Source organism: Lissotriton helveticus, chromosome 12 (genome assembly GCF_964261635.1).
Source record: "Lissotriton helveticus chromosome 12, aLisHel1.1, whole genome shotgun sequence".
Lineage (NCBI taxonomy): Eukaryota > Metazoa > Chordata > Amphibia > Caudata > Salamandridae > Lissotriton > Lissotriton helveticus.
Genome location: NC_136073.1, coordinates 2,540,974 through 2,562,418, shown reverse-complemented (window position 1 = coordinate 2,562,418; position 21,445 = coordinate 2,540,974). Strand labels below are relative to the sequence as shown.

The following is a 21,445-nucleotide window of genomic DNA, read 5'->3' as shown; positions in this document are numbered from 1 at the left end:
GCTGAGACACAAGTGTAGATTAAAACCGCTCTCACACCGGGTCTAAGAGGTCAGCAGTGCTGAGACACAAGTGTAGGTTAAAACTGCTCACACCGGGTCTAAACAACACACAACTATAGGTTAAAACCGCTCACACCGGGTCTAAACAACACACAACTCTAGGTTAAAACCACTCTCACACAGGATCTAAACAACACACAACTATAGGTTAAAACCGCTCTCACACCGGGTCTAAACAACACACAACTATAGGTTAAAACCGCTCTCACACCGGGTCTAAATACACAACTATAGGTTAAAACCGCTCACACCGGGTCTAAGAGGTCAGCAGTGCTGAGACACAAGTGTAGGTTAAAAAGTCTCGCTTCGGGTCTAAACAACCCACAACTCTAGTTTCAAACCGCTCTCACACCGGGTCTAAGAGGTCAGCAGAGCTGAGACACAAGTGTAGGTTAAAACCGCTCTCACACCGGGTCTAAGAGGTCAGCAGTGCTGAGACAAGTGTAGCTAAAAAACGCTCTCGCTTTGGGTCTAAACACACAACTATAGGTTAAAACCGCTCACACTGGGTCTAAACACACAACTACAGGTTAAAACTGCTCTCACACCGGGTCTAAACAACACACAACTATAGGTTTAAACCGCTCTCACACCAGGTATAAGAGGTCAGCAGTGCTGAGACACAAGTGTAGGTTAAAAACTCTTGCTTCGGGTCTAAACAACCCACAACTCTAGTTTAAAACCGCTCTCACACCGGGTCTAAGCGGTCAGCAGTGCTGAGACACAAGTGTAGGTTAAAACCGCTCTCACACCGGGTCTAAGAGGTCAGCAGTGCTGAGACACAAGTGTAGGTTAAAACTGCTCTCACACCGGGTCTTAGAGGTCAGCAGCGCTGAGACAAGTGTAGCTAAAAACTGCTCTCGCTTCGGGTCTAAACAACACACAACTATAGGTTAAAACCGCTCTCACACCGGGTGTAAGAGGTCAGCAGTGCTGAGACACAAGTGTAGATTAAAACCGCTCTCACACCGGGTCTAAACAACACACAACTATAGGTTAAAACTGCTCTCACACCAGGTCTAAACAACACACAACTACAGGTTTAAACCGCTCTCACACCAGGTATAAGAGGTCAGCAGTGCTGAGACACAAGTGTAGGTTAAAACTCTCGCTTCGGGTCTAAACAACCCACAACTCTAATTTAAAATCGCTCTCACACCGGGTCTAAGTGGTCAGCAGTGCTGAGACACAAGTGCAGGTTAAAACCGCTCACACTGGGTCTAAACAACACACAACTATAGGTTAAAACCGCTCTCACACTGGGTCTAAACAACACACAACTATAGCTTAAAACTGCTCTCACACCGGGTCTAAACAACACACAACTATAGGTTTAAACCGCTCTCACACCAGGTCTAAACAACACACAAGTGTAGGTTAAAACCGCTCTCACACCGGGTCAAAGAGATCAGCAGTGCTGAGACGCATTAAGCGGCATATCAGGCCTGTGTCTCCAAGTCTGCATGGCGATGAGAGTGGGTCACATGTCAGGCACCTCTGAATGGTGTTGGGTTGCAGCACAGTTGCTCGTGTTGCTGACTGGGGTGCAGCAGACAGACGTTTTTTCAGGGGTATACCTTTATTCCAGCTGCCTATCTTCAATCTGTCATTAGTAGCTCTGTGGGGACCCCCTCTTCCGGGTTGTCTGGGCTGTTCATATCTTGGTAACGTCCACACTGGTTCTTTTAGATTTTTGTTCCGACATAAAACAATACTCGTTTAGTTTTTAGGAAAATAAAACCTTAACTCACTGTTAAAAGGTTAATGAGCTCATAATTGGGTGTCTGCCTTTTTAAGGTACAGAATTGCCTCCTTCCTTCTGCCAAACAACCCCGTAGGCTCTCCTTAAGAACAGACGTGATATTGTGGCGAGCAGCCAAATCCTCATGTTATGTCCCATTTCCAAGGGTGATAATTATCATTGGAACTGTTAAATTCCGATCCCCGGGCCTCCCGTAACAAGGGCTTTCTAGTTTTCCCCCCTGATAGGTCTGTGTAACCTTTGCATTAGACTTTCTCTAGGCTGTTCTGCTTGGTTTCCATAGCAAAGTGCAATAGAGCTTAACATGTGGACCAAGGGATCATTTATATTTTAAAACAAACCTACTGATTACAAATTAGCTATCTTCTCTGTCATACAGTAACCCTTCAAAAAAATTAAACAATTGGTTAAATTGTATTACAATTGTGGATTCGCTACAATTGCGTATTTCATGATGGCCACATGTTCTTTCATTGGAGCTCTGATATGAACCACTTTGCTTTGAACATCTGCTTCCCTACGCTTGCATCCTCTCTTCCCATCAGGGTGTGACTTTAGAGTCCTTGCAACTGACTTGGGAGTCTGTTTTATATGAAGTATATCCATACTTGCTCAAGGAAACTACGTTTCCACAAATTTAAGTTCCTTTGGATAGTAGAACTTCTATCACTAGCCCTTACATTTGAACAGCCGCTCTGTTAGAGGTGAAGTAGGGTGTTTTACTGGAAGCATGTGAAATCCATGTACTCGTTCATACTCTTTGGGAACGATATGTCCACATTTTGTATCCAAGGGGGTTCTTGTTGCCTCAAACTTTTTGCAGTGCCATCTTTCAAGTCCGGCCTGGTTCAGCCCCTGAGCCGTGGACCTGCGGTTGAACCCAGTTTCAGTCAAGAGTTGTGTCACTGAGGACTCTGCACTCTCCAGCTTCTTATTACATTTGTGCTTTGAGGGTTTGCTTCCGCGTGTGGCCCCCTATGGTTTGGGACCGGAATATCATTGTTAGAACATCACATAATATTGTGTCTTAAAAATCATTTGAAAATGTCGCTCTCTTGGAGTTACAACAACAAGTAAGTAAAACTTTATTGCGTGATTTAAAAAAACAACCTTTGCACAAAACAAAAGATAAAACATTTTGATACTTATTAAATTGATAGAATTAGGAGTAAAAATGTAACACTTGTTAGATAGCAGTAGTAAAAGAATGCCCAGCCCACCGCTCTCTTGGAGTTAATAATAGAAGGTCTACACCGTATGGGACAATATATTTGTAAATGATATTTAGGACACCATATTTATGCCCGCCGATATTTCTGTGTGTGATATTCTGCCTTCAACCCCCCTCTTCCCACCAAGGGACATTTATTTGTCTGTCCCAATTTAAGAGACGCGGGTGGCAGCCATTCTTAATGGATGGAAATGTGTCATCCTCAATGACCGCGTTACTGCACGCCGTGTACACAAGAGCGTTGCCTTTTCTTACATTCTTAAATGTCTGTGTCACTTATTTAAAATTTCTGTAGATCCAGCATGAGTGTTAATATCATCTTTTCTCTCTTGTCCCTCATTAAAAGATTTTGTCCTAAGAGGCTAGTTACCCATAATTGTTAAACAGTTTCTAAAGACTTACTCTGATGTTTCCCTTCCCTGCTACTTGAGGCAAACCTTCTCTCGACTCATTTTTCAGCTACACTTACTCCACTCTCGCCAGCCAGTATCCTCTGCCTACACATCTCTCACACTGACAATCAACTTGCTTCATAAGTGTTGCCTGCCCTGATAGGTCACCTCACATGTACACATTAGCAAATTAGGTTTTCAAACTTCAGGTAAAATTGATTGCCAATATAATGTATTATCTCTGTTAATAGGATTGTTATATACAACATTGATAGAATGTTCACTGTCGGAGGGACTGCAGAGGGGACACACACCACATTTAACTATTTTCCATATCCAAACACATCACCTACCACTGTAAATAATTTCAAATATTCTGGGACACTATATTTTAGGTGCTAGTACAATCGTTCCTCAAAATATTGCTACGCGTGTGATAGGCCGAAACTCGCCACATTGCTGTTACCCTGCTGCTAATAATAAATCCCCTCGGAATAAACAAGCATCGGAAAGCCAATAGGTCTCGCATTTGGGACCTATTGACTTTGCCAGTGGTTTTTAGCGATGATACATAGCATCCGCACATGGATGTACCTGCAAAATAATGGGGCTCTATAATACAAGAGAGCAGCGTGGGTCGTGGGGGCAGAAGAAAAGCACACGAGTGAGCGAAAGAGCAACATGGGGCTGTAGGGTGAATCACAAGGGTGAGAAAAGAACGAATGGGGGTGAAGCTCACTAGGGTGAGCACTTCACAGAGGGAGCAGGGAGAGAAGCACATGGGTGAGAGAGAGCAATACAGAACCAGCGGAGGAATACACGAGGGAGACAGCTGGAAAACACATTCACTCTTGTGGATTGCTTAAACAAAAAGACAAACATTAGAGCCTGAAAAGTAAGCAGTGGAAGGACACAAGTAATGAGGGTGTGCTCCAGGGGAGGAACAAAGACAAGAAGTGGAAGGGAAGTCTGCCCAAGCTAACCAATTGAACGCAAGCAAATGGCAGTCGGCCTTTTTGCCAGCATTGTGTTCTGTCTGGTAGGCAAGACCTAAAAACACTGCTCCCAACACCAGAATTACAATTACAAGCTCCTGTCATGGAGTAACATCAAGTACAACTTGTGATGCCGCCAGACCTCACTATGGCAAAACTGCTTACATCAAAAGTCACCAAAAGTCTCCCTTTTGTAGTTTCCTTAAAAAGTTGTATGTAAGAAAAGTTCTCCCTCCTTGCACCATCTCCTGCTTGGTATAAACATACAGATTCAGTGTCACTGTCACGTTCTCCTCCCACTGCAGACCAGACAGCGTCCCGGAGTGGTACTCAAATTCTTACACCCGTAGTTAACTGGGATCGGAATCACACTGGGCCACCTGCAGAGCAAAGAACCTGACGTCGCTCAATTACATCCATTAACAACCAACTCTGGTAGTTGGAGCCGCAGTGTCCACCAAATCACGTTCCAATAAGGAACCCCTCGCTGAGCACCTGTATGATCACCTGGAAGGTCACCGCAAGCAGGCTACTCATTCAGGGCCAAGTGAGGGTACATTGCACTGAGGCCCACCCCTCACTTGTTGAAGTCACACATTGGCCTTCTGCGCAGTGAGGGACTTCGCCTGAAGCCATGGCACTCGGTGCATTTCCTTCAAGGAGGAACCCATCTCCACCAGGCAGACCAGGACGCACGAGGCCGCAGCCACGAGCATGAAAAGGTTAAACACGTTCTTGGCACTGGCGCCATGAATGAGGCAGGCCACGTGCTCCTCGCACAGGCCCAGCTCGCACGTGACAGCACTTGGCCATAACAGGCTCCCGTACAGCCTGCTGAACGTGATGACGAAGGTGCACTCGAGGACGGCCTTAGCCAGGAGGAACAGGAAGTGCAGCCTGAGCTGGCCCACTCTGTTCCGGAAGGGGCCCCGGCGGGCCTTGGCGGAGCTGTCTTGACGGGTGTAGTGGCTGAGTGCCAGGGCATGCGTGAACAACACGACCAGCTGCAGCAGGAACAGGTTGAACGGGGACACCGGAGAGAAGGCGTCGAGGCAGCCGCTGCGGCAGATCTCGCGAGACGAGTTGCAGATGAAGTCGCGCTCTTCGTCCCTCCACGTGGTCTTTGCCCCGATGGCCAAGGCGCCCAGGCGAAGGCAGAAAAAGACGGCCAGGCTGGCGCGGCCCACGCGGGATGTGAGGGTGCTGGCACCACTTAGGAGGCAGCTCATGGTCTCGGCTTCCATGGCAGTGATTCCAGCCGAGGGCAGCACTCAACTCCTGGAGGAGGAAAAAAGGGCAACTTAGACTGTTAAAAAGTAGCACAAGCTGTCAAGGCTAAGAACAGCACAAAATAACCAGCGCTCTGGTGCATGACTTAAAATGTTAGAGGGAAGCTCAGAACAGCACGGCACACACAGCCCTCGGGTGTATGATTTAGACTGATAAGAGTAGCAACTTAGACTATTAGAGAGCAACGCGTGGTACGGCGCAGAGGACAACATCAGCATACACAGCGCTCTGATGCATAAATTAGTTTGTTAGATTGCAGCGCACGGTGCCATGCAGAGGACAACTAAAACGCATCATCAGCACTTTGATCTGTGATTTAGACTGTTAAGAGAGAGGCTCTAGTGCCTGGGCTTCAGAGAACAGCACCAGATACACAGGGCCTCATTTATGGCATTTTGACGTAGAGCAGCACAGCAAGGCACCTTATTGTGCGGCGCGGCACCAAAGTGAAAGGGCAGGACTTGACCGTATTGAAGTAAGACGATGCATCCTGTCCTTTCTGCGTGCGCCGGCGTGGTTTTGTAAAAGAACATACTTCACAGCTCAGTTGACTCTTTGCACTACCACTCAAAACGAATTCATTTTTGTCATCACAAATGCTTTGAGTGATTCGATCAATCAGTGCCAGCCCCTAACCATCCTTTACATTTCCATATTACCCTTTACATTTGCAGATTAACTCGTCGCGCACATTTGTATTTCTTTTAGGCAAACAGGCACCCGGGCAGGCAGGCTTGTTAAGCTGCCTTCCCAGCTGCAGTTTCACAGCAGAGGAGTCTCACTGAACGACTCTTCAGCTGAAGCATTTAAAGTATTGGAATTAACCGTCCCTGACCGGGTGTCTTTTTTACAAAAAGAAAGGGAATGTTTTTTCATAAATCAAAAAAGTAGGGGCTCCTTATGCCCCTCTGATCCCGCACACTTCGACCTCTGCCTTGCACCATAGTGCAAGGGTGCCTCTGTTGCATGCGGTATTGGTTTTGTGCAGGAAGGAGCACCTTCCTGCACAAAAACAAGCCTACGAGGCGTCTCCCTCTTTCTAAGTGTGCTGCAGAATGCAGCACACACAGAAAGGAAACAACGAGGAGAAATTAACATATTTCTCATTACGCCTCACCTCGGGAGGGGTACAGACTTGACGGTACCCCGGGTATACCTCACTTTGGGCAGCATCAAATTCCATGAGTGTTGCGTGGGAAAATCCACCCCAACGTCCATGGAACACCTCCCGGGCGCAGAGTAAGGCAACACAGCGATGAGCGCTGCATTGTCTTAGTCATGATTTATACGGTAATTCAAAGCCACGCAGGGAGGCTCTGCGCGGCTTCATAAATAAAATGAGAGCCCTGCGTCATGCATGTACCGCCTGACGTGGAGCAAAAGTGACGCAGGGCTCTGATAAATGAGCCCCACTGTACGAAATACTCTGATCAACGACCTGCAATGTTGGTGACTAGTATATTGTGCTAAGGCAGGGGAAACAGCACTCCACACGTATCACACTCAGGAATAGCCCAGAATGGAATTGCACTCTCGAATGAAATGAAGCTCCCTTGCCCGGCAGAGACCGCGTTCACACTGGACCTCATTCTCAGAAAGACAGCACTCTCACATTGACAGTAATCTCACAGCAACGCTCTGAAACAGTTATTTAATGACACATTGGAGGAAACTGGCTCTGTATATACTATACGAAATTAAGGTATAGTGTGCACAAAGTCCAGTGGATCCCCAGAGCTATAGCAGAGGCTAAATTAGATAATCATTAACAGCTCTTTCGAACAGTTAGTCTTATCAGGAGGGTGTTTTAAGCATTTATTGTATTGAATTAAGACTGAAGGCACACACTCCCAGAATCCAGACCAATTGGGCAAGTATAAAAAAGGTATACTTGTGTTTAATTTCTAGAACCAAGCAGGGCTTGGCTCAGGTAAGTAAAATATACTTTCAAATGCAAAACTTTACAAGGAAATAAATGCAGTTGTGAATGGAATTGTAATCGTTACAGGTTTGTATTTGCTTTTAAAACAGTTTAGAATACATAGAAATTACTTTTGGATTGCATCGACTACCCGGGGTGATATTCCTAGATATCGTACCGTAAATCCTACAATATCAAGGTAAGTAAGACATTTTTAGGTTTAAAGAAGGTTACTTTGGTTTTCATACAAAAAGTCAGTTCAACACAGAACATTTTTGGAACAAAAATCATTTCATTGGTTCCTATAGGAGGAAAGAAAGTTATCGGTTTGGAGGTAAGTAGAGCAGCTTTTGGGGGTTAGAACCAAGGTTCTCCAAGATTCAGTTCAGCACTCAAATTGCACCACCCTCTGCACTAGGGCGGCCAGGTGCAGAATGCAGGGGCTCAGTGTTCGCCAATGGGGCTGAGGTGGCCTTTGGTCAGAGGCTGCTTATGAGCAGACCACTCAGGTGTGGGAGCCAAGCTCCTGGTATCAGCACTGTAGGGGACAACAATCAGCACAGCTTTACCACCAGCAGCACGGAGGCGGCCGGATGCAGAGTGCCAAGAAGAAGCTGGGAGACCTGTGGGTTGCAATGGAGATCTCCTGTTTGAAGAGAAGGCTGCAGGTTTGGGAAAGGAGGTTTCCTGAAAGTGACTACCTACAGGAGAGGAAAGTTCGGTTCTTAGGGGATGACTGGACACTGTTGTTTGGGCCACCCATGGCCGTGGGGTGACGGGTGCAGCGTTGCCTTTAGGCATCGGATTTTCTTACCAGCTCAGGTTGCGGTCGGGGGGCGTTCAAGTAGAGGCTGCAGGCATCGGTCAGGACCTCAAGGTAGGTCAGGGATCACCAGATCCCAGGCCAGGACTTCTTGGGAGACCTCCTCGTGGTGTTGGGCCTTTTGAACTCGGGCTAGGTGCGTCGGGTGCAGAACCGTGGAGCTGCCTGGAGCCGGGTTCTGTGTTGGAGTCTTTGTTGAGCAAATCTGGTGCTCACTGGAGACAGAGTCTATCAGAGGAGTGCAGGGCAGGTCCTCTGGGTTCTGGGGGGCTGCTGGACATGGCTTTCGCTGTAGGCAGTTCGGAGTCGGGATAAGCCAGTCAGACTGAGGCCAAAGCAGATGGTGTTCTCTTCTTCTTGGGCCGGCACGGCTCTTCGGTCCTTCTTCTTTCTTGCTTGAATATAAGGAGGCAAGGGTCAGGGTAGCCCCTAAATACTAAATTTAGGGGTGTTACAGGAGTGTGCAGGTCGGGACCAATAGGTCCCTTCCTTGGTGTGAGTACACCCCCTATTATGCCTCCCTCCAGTGGGAGGGGGGCATGAACCTCTCTCTAATTGGCCGGGTGTAGGAGAGTAGGGTCTGCAATCCTATGATCACCCAGATTTTTGCTTTTTGCTGCACTGGTTTACGACTTTCCCTGGCTGTGGGCCTGCTAATCAGACCCCCAGCCTAGCTGTTCTCTCTATCCAAATTGTACCCAGGTACTGAATTGGCACTGGGCCCTCTCCAAGTCCCTGTACCCAGGGCTGAGGTGCACCCAGAAGTCTCCCAGGGGCTGAAGCATGTATTATGCCACCCCTGGATTGACTAACTAAAACTGACACAACTGGCTGCACGACAGCTGGGGCAAGGTGGTGTACTCACCCTTTGCTTTAGATATAGTATACCTATATCTAACCCTAAAAATGGACACACAGATCTCCTATCAGTCACTCCTATAGCAGGCCTTAACAATCCTGAAGGCAGAGTGCTTGGAATCGTGTGAGATGGTGCTCTGGCATGAGCTGAGCCTGTCTGCGGCTTTCGGGATCCATCCCTTAGCCGTTTCCATGATATCGCATACCATATACTCTTAAGTGCATTATAATCCTCGCGGTTATGTGCCAACTCTGGTATCGCTTTATCAAAACATGTCGAGTAAGGTGTCATACGAATTGGAATACTAACCCCTCGCCAATTCTGGCGACGGGGTTAGCATTCCACCCTTCTAGAGGGACACGACATGCCTGTAACCTATAACCCGGTTAAAAGTCAGACAGAGCCTTAGCATCCACAAAATGGATGCTGCCACCGAGACACAAGTCTGCCCTCCTGCTGCTGGGAGTCCTCCCAGAGCAGGAGATAAGGACAAAGGGTTTCCTGCCAGGGGCGGTGCCAGCACCGTCCCAGACACGGTTTTGTGTATTGTAGGTAGGCAGGGCTTTAGAGGAAGGTGACTGCACGTGGCACCCCGGTGCTCACTGTGCATAGGCTGGCTGGAACCAGTTCCAGGGTCACTCCAGACCCTGTGCTGGGGAAAAGCCCGCCAAGGAAGTGGGTGTAACCACCCCCCTCCTAGTCCCACCCATAGGGCAGGACTTAGTCGCGTGCCAGCCCCTTTTTACAGGATAAAGGTAGAGACTGGCCCCCTTCCAAATCAGATCATCTTTGAATCCTGAAACTACTTTCTGCGAAAGGAACTCAAGACTTCTTCCTAAGATTTCTCCCTTGTGACTAAGGAGTAGTCACCCTGCATCCGCAGGCACCATCCAAGAACACTGCGGTCTGCTGTAAGTCCTTCCTCCGGAATCCGACTGCCCAGCTCGACGAGAACCGGCTTCCCTGGCACCTCTGACCTCTACCCACCTCTACAGCCCAGCTGAGAACCGTGGGTGCGACGAGACCTCAAGGGACCGGCCATCTGCAAGACTGCACGACTTCTTTCCAGCAAGCCCGCCGAGTAATCTACTGGTGAGTGCTTTGGGGTCCGAGAAGCCCCGACTCTGAGCAGCTCCAGCTCCGAAGTGCAGCCCCCCAGCATCTCCACGATCTGCGTGGGGCCCTTCTGCTTTCCGCTGCTCACCGCGTTGTTTGGCTACTAGCCCGTTGGCTTGTGGCCTTCCTGACGACGCCCGACGACATTTCTGCTGCTGGTCTGGTTGCTCCAGACTGGCCCTTGCTCCCTTCCAGAAGAGGAGCACCTTGGACCCTCCTGGTCCACTCAAGACGCCATTTTGAGTCCACCGCGTGGGCTTGAATTAGCCAAGGCTTGTTGCCCAATCCTGGGTAACTTCGACGCCAACGACTTCATCCTTCGTGGGACAGCTCGCACCTCCATCCTGGTCGCCGACAACGCCTCCTGGTCCGAGAGACTGCAGAGCCCAGCAGTGCCCACTCACCTGACTGCGGTGACTTCGCCCGGTGCCATCCTGGTGCCCACTTAATCACTGGCTAGTGATTCAAGAACTTGGTCCCCTCTGCTTTCAGGTTTTCTTCTTCCTTGATCCAGGCTTGGATCCATCGAACTTTCCTTCACTGGTCGCCTGCCAGCAACTTCTTCCTTCCAGGCTCCTGGTCCGGCAACGAGATCCCCGACGTCTTTTCAGACCTATGCAGCTGCAGCCCCTGGGCTAGGTAACTTCGGCACTCCGGTGTCCCAGCATAGCCTCACTATCCAAGGGTCAGGATCCACTGTCGTTCTCTCCCTACCAGGTCGGGTTCGCCCGTGAACACTAACTTTGTGAATTCTAGCTTCCATAGACTTTGTCCCGCATCCCGCGTGAGAGTGCACACTCTGCACCCGAGTCCCCTAGGCCTCCTAGTAGTAATCTAACGATTCCCTAGTCCAGTCCTAGCGATTCCAAAGCCTATTAGAACTGTTACTTACCTGCTAGTAATTCGCATTCCACTTTTTAAGTATATGGTTTTTCGTGCCCCTCGGGCATTTGTGTATAACGTGCTAACTTAAGTATTTTCGTAAGAGTTTTGTTGTGTGCTTAGCTCCCTGTCTCATAAAGAGCCAGGGTAGTCTTGTTATAAATAAATACACTGTTTATTTTCATAACAACTTGTGTGGTGTCCTTTCACTGGGTGTTCAAGGGGTAATGTGATGGTAAAACAGCTGACTTAACACGCCCTCTAGAGTCTTAGCCTTAGACTGCTTGTATCCATGCTACTAGGATAGCTGGTCTATAAGGTTGACTTACAACCAATCATCAATAAGGGTTGTTTGGACTGATATATAGTGATCACTAGAATAGTGAACACTGCACATCAGGCCAACTTCTCACATTGGTGAGCAGCGGTTGGGATTTGAGCTTGCTGTTGTTTTACCACACATATCCTAAGAATATCTTGTGAAAGATCACATAAGTACTAAAGGTACATATAACTTAGCTTAGAATACTCTGAGTTCTACTGAACCAGCTGTTGTAGCTCCTAGGGCCTAGCACACCCTAAACTACAACTCTAGCAAGGGATCAGTAGGCAAACATATAGTGTAGGTAAGTGCACCACTTACACCTCACTAGAAAAGCATGTCGACTCAGGAGGACTCTACTGAGACTCCCCTGGTCAGTGTTGACCCTCCACAGGTCACTTCAAGATATGCAGCTCTCAGTTTCCATGAGATGAGACAGATCTGTGTCTCCAGGAAACTGAAGCAGGGGTCTAACCCCACCACTTCCTTTCTGATAGGTCTCTTAGAGACATATGATGCCAGAAAGCTTTCTCAGTTACATGAGAACATGCCAGCCTTAGAGGGAACCTCTGGGGATCCAGATCTCCACAACACTGATTCAGCAGTTGAGGAGGAGGATCAGGAGGTACTCTCTGGGGATGAGGTAGACAAGGGTCTTGAGGTAGTCAGAAGGCTAACTAGGACCAACTTAGACTTACTTGGGCTAGGATCTGGGGGCCCCCCAGTACTAACCCGAAGTGGGCCTAACCTTGGAGTTAGGAGAGATAGATCTCTTTCTAGGGACTCCAATAGATCTCTGCACTCTAATGCCTCTTCTCAGGGGAGAAGGAATCCTCCACAGAGGAGATTTACTTCCCCTCAGAGAAAGGAGCATGAGGCTAGGATGAGACAAGCTGAACTGAGGATTGAAAGGGAAGAAATTGCCCTGGCCAAAGAGAAGCTTGCCCTGGCAAGAGAGCAGCAGATGAGTGGGCTAGCTCCCACTGGTGGCAGCAATCTCCCAAGAGATAGAGAGAAGGGTTTAGATACTAAACACCTGACTAAAATAGTGCCCCCCTTTAAGCAAGGGGATGACATCCAGAAATGGATGGCTGCTCTGGAGAGGGCCTGCACTGTGCAGAACATTCCCCAGAGTCAGTGGGCAGCTATACTGTGGCTCTCCTTTGATGGTAAAGGTAGAGATAAGCTCCTCACTACAAGAGTGGAGGATGCTAACAATTACCAGGTCCTGAAGAATACACTGGTTGATGGGTTTGGTTTAACCACTGAGCAGTACAGGTTGCTGTTCAGAGACACCCAGAAAACTCAGTCTCAGGACTGGTCTGATTTTGTGGATTGTGCCACTAAGGCTTTGGAGGGCTGGTTGCTGGGTAGCAAGGTTACAGATTACACAGGATTGTATAATCTAATGATGAGAGAACAAATTTTGAACAATTGTCAGAACCAGTTGCTGCACCAGCACCTTGTTGATTCAGATCTGACCTCTCCCCAAGAATTGGGAAAGAAGGCAGACAAATGGGTCAGGACAAGGATCAAGCAGAACCAGAACCAGAACCAGGGTGGTCAGAAGAAAGCAGACCAGAAGGGTAATGTTAAGAATGAGCAAAATGACCAGAAGTCTTCACCAGGTCCCCAACAAACCAAAGAGGGTGGGGGTCAGGCTTCCCAGAAGAAGAAGACTCAAGAAGGCCAGTCAAAAAGGTGGTGCCAGTACTGCAAAAGTAAATCTCACTGGTTTAGTGAGTGCACCAAAAGAGGAGGACAAACTCCTGCCACTACAGCTCCTAAAGCAACTGCACCCCCTAGTACAGTCAGTAGTGGTAGTGTCACTCCCAAGGCATTAGTTGGGTTAACCTTGGGTACTGAGGGGTCTGACAACTTAGTTGGCACACTCACTCAGGCTGTCCTTGTCTGTACAGGGGATATGGATATGTCCCCTGAAATAAGTCCCAATACTTTGGGCAAATACAGGCAGACACCTTTGATTAATGGCAAAATGGCTCAGGCCTATAGGGACACTTGTGCCAGTGTCACCATGGTGACACCTAACTTTGTGGACCCTGGACAGATCATGCCAGGTACTGATTTCCTGGTGACCAATGCCAGCAATGTCACTACTAGTCATAGTGTGGCAATTGTATCTTTCTCCTGGGGTGGAGTGAAGGGACAAAAGAAAGTTGTAGTCAGTTCAGACCTCCCAGTTGATTGTTTGTTGGGCAATGATTTGGAGTCATCACAATGGTCAGAAGTGGAGCAGAGGACTCACATGGAGATGTTAGGCTTGCCAGCACATGTGCTTGCTGTGACTAGGTCACAGGCCAGAAGATGCCCCACTGAACAGGTGCTGGATCCTGAAATTATGGACCAGACACCTTCCAAGAAGAAGAGCAGTAAGGGTAAGGCTTTGCCTTCCCCCTTGCCCCAGGTTGAGGATCAAGTCTCTGAGGAGGCTGATCTAGAAGAGCTGAGGGAAACTGAGCCTAAAGAGCTTGAACTTGATCAAGTTGAGTTTCTGGGCTCAGGGGGACCCTCCAGAGCAGACCTGGGGAAGGAACAGTTGAGCTGCCCTTCCCTTGAACCCCTCAGACAGCAGGCTGCTGCTGAGGCTGCAGGGAATGCCACAGGTGCCCACAGGGTATACTGGGAAGATGGACTCCTGTACTCTGAGTCAAGAGACCCCAAGCCTGGTTCAACCAGGAGGCTGGTCATCCCCTTATCTCTGAGAGGTTTCCTTCTCACCTTGGCCCATGAGATTCCCCTTGCAGGTCATTTAGGTCAGACAAAGACTTGGGACAGGCTTGTCTCACACTTTCACTGGCCCCATATGAATGAGAATACCAAGGAGTTTTGTCGCTCATGTGTCACTTGCCAAGCCAGTGGTAAGTCAGGTGGCACAACAAAGGCCCCCCTCATACCACTACCTGTGGTGGGGGTTCCCTTTGAAAGAGTGGGGATTGATATTGTTGGTCCAATGGAACCCCAGACAGCATCAGGACACAAGTTTATACTGGTGGTGGTGGACCATGCCACCAGGTATCCTGAGGCTATTCCCGTTAGGACCACTACAGCCCCTGTAGTGGCAAGAGCCCTAGTTGGAGTGTTCTCCAGAGTGGGTTTCCCTAAGGAGGTCGTTTCTGACAGAGGTACAAACTTCATGTCAGGATATCTGACTGCCATGTGGAAAGAGTGTGGTGTGAACTACAAGTTCACCACACCCTATCATCCACAATGCAATGGGCTTGTTGAGAGATTCAACAGGACCCTGAAAGGGATGATTCATGGACTACCTGAACCTCTTAGGAGAAGATGGGATGTCCTGATCCCCTGCCTCTTGTTTGCTTACAGAGAGGTCCCACAGAAGGGGGTTGGCTACAGCCCTTTTGAGCTTCTGTATGGGCATCCTGTAAGAGGACCCCTGTGTTTGGTGAAGGAAGGATGGGAGAGACCTCTCAAAAAGCCTGCAACCAACATAGTGGACTATGTACTTGGTCTCCGCTCCAGGATGGCTGAGTATATGGAGAAGGCATCTAAAAACCTTGAGGCCAGCCAGGAACTTCAAAAAGCTTGGCATGACCAAAAGGCTGTACTGACTGTGTACCAGCCAGGACAGAAGGTGTGGGTGCTGGAGCCAGTGGCCCCAGCAGCTCTGAAAGACAAATGGTCTGGGCCCCACACCATCATTGAGCAAAAGGGAGAGGTTACCTACTTGGTGGACCTTGGAACTCCCAGGAGCCCTCTCAGAGTGCTCCATGTTAACAGGCTCAAGGCATATGTTGACAGGAAGGACATGAGCTTGCTCATGGCCACAGATGAGGGACAGGAGGAAGAGAGTGACCCTCTCCCAGACCTGCTCACTCAGAATCCTGATGATGGGTCAGTTGATGGTGTTGTCTTTTGTGGCAGCCTCACCGAACATCAGCAACAGGATTGCAGGCAAGTTCTGCAATCCTTTCGACATATGTTCTCTCTGACACCCAGCCAAACTGATTGGTGTACCCATGATGTTAACACTGGAGACAGTCTGCCTGTCAAGAGTAAAATCTACAGACAGCCTGATAATGTTAGAGACTGCATCAAAACTGAAGTGCAGAAAATGTTGGAACTGGGAGTCATTGAGCCCTCAGATAGCCCTTGGGCTAGCCCAGTAGTTCTAGTGCCAAAGCCTCACACCCAGGGTGGTAAGAGAGAGATGAGGTTTTGCGTAGACTACAGAGGCCTCAATGCAGTCACTAAGACTGATGCCCACCCAATACCAAGAGCAGATGAGCTTATAGATAGATTGGCTTCTGCCAACTTCTTAAGCACATTTGATTTGACAGCTGGGTATTGGCAAATCAGGTTAGCTGAGGAAGCCAAACCTAAGAGAGCATTTTCTACCCCTGGAGGGCATTATCAATTTGTGGTAATGCCCTTTGGACTGAAAAATGCACCTGCCACCTTCCAAAGGTTGGTGAATCAAGTCCTCACTGGGCTGGATGACTTCTGTGCAGCTTATCTTGACGATATTGCTGTCTTTAGCTCCACCTGGGAGGATCACCTGGTCCACCTGAGGAAAGTGTTAGAGGCCCTGCAAAAGGCAGGCCTCACTATCAAGGCCACAAAGTGCCAGATAGGGCAGTCACAGGTTGTATACCTGGGCCACCTTGTAGGTGGAGGCCAGGTTCAGCCACTGGAGAGTAAGATACAGGCCATCAAGGACTGGACTCCTCCAATCACCCAGACTCAGGTTCGAGCTTTCTTGGGCCTGACTGGGTACTATAGGAAGTTTGTCAGAAATTATGGGTCCATAGTGACCCCCCTTAATGACCTGACAAGCAAGAAGATGCCAAAGAAAGTCCAGTGGACAGCAAGCTGTCAGAAAGCATTCAATGACCTAAAGCAGGCCATGTGCACAGCACCTATCCTCAAGAGTCCAGATTACTCCAAGCCATTCATTGTCCAAACAGATGCTTCTGAGTTGGGTGTGGGAGCTGTTCTGTCTCAACTGAATTTTGATGGTAATGATCAGCCTATTGCTTTCATTAGTAGGAGGTTGACACCCAGAGAGAAAAATTGGTCAGCTATTGAGAGGGAGGCCTTTGCTGTGGTCTGGGCCCTGAAGAAGCTGAGGGCCTACTTGTTTGGCACTCACTTCACCATTCAGACAGACCATAAGCCCCTCTTGTGGCTAAATCAGATGAAGGGTGAAAACCCCAAACTGCTTAGGTGGTCCATTTCCCTACAGGGGATGGATTTTACAGTGGAGCATAGACCTGGGACTGATCACAGCAATGCTGATGGGCTCTCCAGGTATTTCCACTTAGAGCAAGAAGACTCACCTGGTCAAGGTTAGCTTATTGTCCCAAAGTTTGGGGGAGGGTCATGTAGGAGAGTAGGGTCTGCAATCCTATGATCACCCAGATTTTTGCTTTTTGCTGCACTGGTTTACGACTTTCCCTGGCTGTGGGCCTGCTAATCAGACCCCCAGCCTAGCTGTTCTCTCTATCCAAATTGTACCCAGGTACTGAATTGGCACTGGGCCCTCTCCAAGTCCCTGTACCCAGGGCTGAGGTGCACCCAGAAGTCTCCCAGGGGCTGAAGCATGTATTATGCCACCCCTGGATTGACTAACTAAAACTGACACAACTGGCTGCACGACAGCTGGGGCAAGGTGGTGTACTCACCCTTTGCTTTAGATATAGTATACCTATATCTAACCCTAAAAATGGACACACAGATCTCCTATCAGTCACTCCTATAGCAGGCCTTAACAATCCTGAAGGCAGAGTGCTTGGAATCGTGTGAGATGGTGCTCTGGCATGAGCTGAGCCTGTCTGCGGCTTTCGGGATCCATCCCTTAGCCGTTTCCATGATATCGCATACCATATACTCTTAAGTGCATTATAATCCTCGCGGTTATGTGCCAACTCTGGTATCGCTTTATCAAAACATGTCGAGTAAGGTGTCATACGAATTGGAATACTAACCCCTCGCCAATTCTGGCGACGGGGTTAGCATTCCACCCTTCTAGAGGGACACGACATGCCTGTAACCTATAACCCGGTTAAAAGTCAGACAGAGCCTTAGCATCCACAAAATGGATGCTGCCACCGAGACACAAGTCTGCCCTCCTGCTGCTGGGAGTCCTCCCAGAGCAGGAGATAAGGACAAAGGGTTTCCTGCCAGGGGCGGTGCCAGCACCGTCCCAGACAGGGTTTTGTGTATTGTAGGTAGGCAGGGCTTTAGAGGAAGGTGACTGCACGTGGCACCCCGGTGCTCACTGTGCATAGGCTGGCTGGAACCAGTTCCAGGGTCACTCCAGACCCTGTGCTGGGGAAAAGCCCGCCAAGGAAGTGGGTGTAACCACCCCCCTCCTAGTCCCACCCATAGGGCAGGACTTAGTCGCGTGCCAGCCCCTTTTTACAGGATAAAGGTAGAGACTGGCCCCCTTCCAAATCAGATCATCTTTGAATCCTGAAACTACTTTCTGCGAAAGGAACTCAAGACTTCTTCCTAAGATTTCTCCCTTGTGACTAAGGAGTAGTCACCCTGCATCCGCAGGCACCATCCAAGAACACTGCGGTCTGCTGTAAGTCCTTCCTCCGGAATCCGACTGCCCAGCTCGACGAGAACCGGCTTCCCTGGCACCTCTGACCTCTACCCACCTCTACAGCCCAGCTGAGAACCGTGGGTGCGACGAGACCTCAAGGGACCGGCCATCTGCAAGACTGCACGACTTCTTTCCAGCAAGCCCGCCGAGTAATCTACTGGTGAGTGCTTTGGGGTCCGAGAAGCCCCGACTCTGAGCAGCTCCAGCTCCGAAGTGCAGCCCCCCAGCATCTCCACGATCTGCGTGGGGCCCTTCTGCTTTCCGCTGCTCACCGCGTTGTTTGGCTACTAGCCCGTTGGCTTGTGGCCTTCCTGACGACGCCCGACGACATTTCTGCTGCTGGTCTGGTTGCTCCAGACTGGCCCTTGCTCCCTTCCAGAAGAGGAGCACCTTGGACCCTCCTGGTCCACTCAAGACGCCATTTTGAGTCCACCGCGTGGGCTTGAATTAGCCAAGGCTTGTTGCCCAATCCTGGGTAACTTCGACGCCAACGACTTCATCCTTCGTGGGACAGCTCGCACCTCCATCCTGGTCGCCGACAACGCCTCCTGGTCCGAGAGACTGCAGAGCCCAGCAGTGCCCACTCACCTGACTGCGGTGACTTCGCCCGGTGCCATCCTGGTGCCCACTTAATCACTGGCTAGTGATTCAAGAACTTGGTCCCCTCTGCTTTCAGGTTTTCTTCTTCCTTGATCCAGGCTTGGATCCATCGAACTTTCCTTCACTGGTCGCCTGCCAGCAACTTCTTCCTTCCAGGCTCCTGGTCCGGCAACGAGATCCCCGACGTCTTTTCAGACCTATGCAGCTGCAGCCCCTGGGCTAGGTAACTTCGGCACTCCGGTGTCCCAGCATAGCCTCACTATCCAAGGGTCAGGATCCACTGTCGTTCTCTCCCTACCAGGTCGGGTTCGCCCGTGAACACTAACTTTGTGAATTCTAGCTTCCATAGACTTTGTCCCGCATCCCGCGTGAGAGTGCACACTCTGCACCCGAGTCCCCTAGGCCTCCTAGTAGTAATCTAACGATTCCCTAGTCCAGTCCTAGCGATTCCAAAGCCTATTAGAACTGTTACTTACCTGCTAGTAATTCGCATTCCACTTTTTAAGTATATGGTTTTTCGTGCCCCTCGGGCATTTGTGTATAACGTGCTAACTTAAGTATTTTCGTAAGAGTTTTGTTGTGTGCTTAGCTCCCTGTCTCATAAAGAGCCAGGGTAGTCTTGTTATAAATAAATACACTGTTTATTTTCATAACAACTTGTGTGGTGTCCTTTCACTGGGTGTTCAAGGGGTAATGTGATGGTAAAACAGCTGACTTAACACGCCCTCTAGAGTCTTAGCCTTAGACTGCTCGTATCCATGCTACTAGGATAGCTGGTCTATAAGGTTGACTTACAACCAATCATCAATAAGGGTTGTTTGGACTGATATATAGTGATCACTAGAATAGTGAACACTGCACATCAGGCCAACTTCTCACACCGGGTCACCTTATCTTCAAGATGGAGGGGACTGAAATGTGTGCTTCACCTCGCCTCCCCCACCTGGGGTTGGCAAAGGTGGGCACACCTCTCTTCCTCACTTAGTTTTCCTGCTCGCTGATTCTCCTGCCCAAAGTGGGGGTCTGGATCGGTGGGAGCAGTTGCTGGGGGCAGCAAAAGGAAGGGACCGCTCACAATGGCAGCAGGCCTTTGAAGCTTCCCCTTCGTGGACCCAGCCCACGAAGGACGACGCCTCTGCCCAGAATGGGCTTTGTTTCTGGACTCAGAGCGGTGGCTCTCCATCCAGGGGTCCAGAAACCTGTCTGGTGGTGGCACACGGCGGGCAGCCATTCAGGAACAACACATGGGCTGGTAGTTTTTCAGTGGGCATCTCTGAGATGCCCACTGAGTGCATTTTTCATTAAATCCCACACTGGCATCAGTTTGGGTTTATTATGCTGAGACGTTTGCTACCAAACTTCGCAGAATTCAGAAAAGCCATTATGCAGCTGTGGGGTTTGTAATGACAAACTCCCAGACCATATACTCTTAACGGCAGCACTGCACTTACAATGCCTAAGAATGGACTCTGTAGGGGTACAGGGCTCATGCACCTCTACCCTCACCACTGATATAGTGCACCCAGCTAGAGGGGTGACTGACCTATGCCAGGGCAGTGGATTGCAGGCATGGCACGCAGGGATGTGTGCTGTGTCAACTCTGCACTTTTCTCTGCACCCAAACACGCAGCCTGCAAAGGCAGTGTGTAGGTGTTAAGGCTTCTCTGGGTGGCACAATTGGTGCTGCAGCCCTTAGAGGCCTTCCCTGGTCACGGTGCCCTGGGTACCCATGGTGCCTTTTCCAAGGGGCTGGCCTGTGGCCAGAGTTGTGCCAGTTGTGGGTACAAATGTACAGCTTTGGGAAAAAACCCAGGCCAATGTAACCTGATAGGTAGGTCACATCAATTCAAAGTGTGGAAGTGTCAGGCAAAAAGTGGGGGTAACCATGCAAAAGGGGCCCTTTCCAGAACACATGCCTTACAAACGAGTACTCTCATGGCACAGCACCTGCATAGAAGAGCAAACAGAAAGAGAACGCACTCTCAAAGGTACCACACTCTGAGACTGCCCTCCTCTGCCATGAACTGCACTTTTCACAGTGAGAACACTTCCCAGTCTCTGGATCACAATATTCACACTGCGCTAGAACCAGCCCTCTGACGTGAACAGCACTTTCACAGTCTCTGGCTCGCGGCATTCACACGCGTGTACTCACCTGACTCGGTGCCCACCACAGGTGCGGCTCAGGTCTGTGTCCTTCACTCCACTCAGGAATCCCCTCGCTGAGTGCCTGGGTCCTCTCTTGCTGCTGTGGCCCTCTCTTCTCCTCTCCCCTGGGTCCCCCTCTTCTCCTCTCCCCTGGGGCCCCCTCTTCTCCTCTCCCCTGGGGCCCTCTCTTCTCCTCTCCCCTGGGTCCCCTCTTCTCCTCTGGGGCCCTCTCTTCTCCTCTCCCCTGGGGCCCCCTCTTCTCCTCTCCCCTGGGGCCCTCTCTTCTCCTCTCCCCTGGGGCCCTCTCTTCTCCTCTCCCCTGGGGCCCTCTCTTCTCCTCTCCCCTGGGGCCCCCTCTTCTCCTCTGGGGCCCTCTCTTCTCCTCTCCCCTGGGGCCCTCTCTTCTCCTCTCCCCTGGGTCCCCCTCTTCTCCTCTCCCCTGGGGCCCTCTCTTC

The 21,445-nt window shown here is 49.7% G+C and overlaps 1 long non-coding RNA gene across 1 annotated transcript; it reads right to left on the bottom strand.

Moving 5' to 3' along the window:
* Nucleotides 1-2,877: 2,877 nt before the first annotated feature.
* LOC144798663 (uncharacterized) lies at nt 2,878-21,221 on the bottom strand. Its single transcript, XR_013603600.1, has 2 exons — nt 20,998-21,221; nt 2,878-5,718 (listed from the first exon to the last, which is right to left on the bottom strand). It is a non-coding gene; the product is annotated as an uncharacterized LOC144798663 (long non-coding RNA).
* Nucleotides 21,222-21,445: the final 224 nt, after the last annotated feature.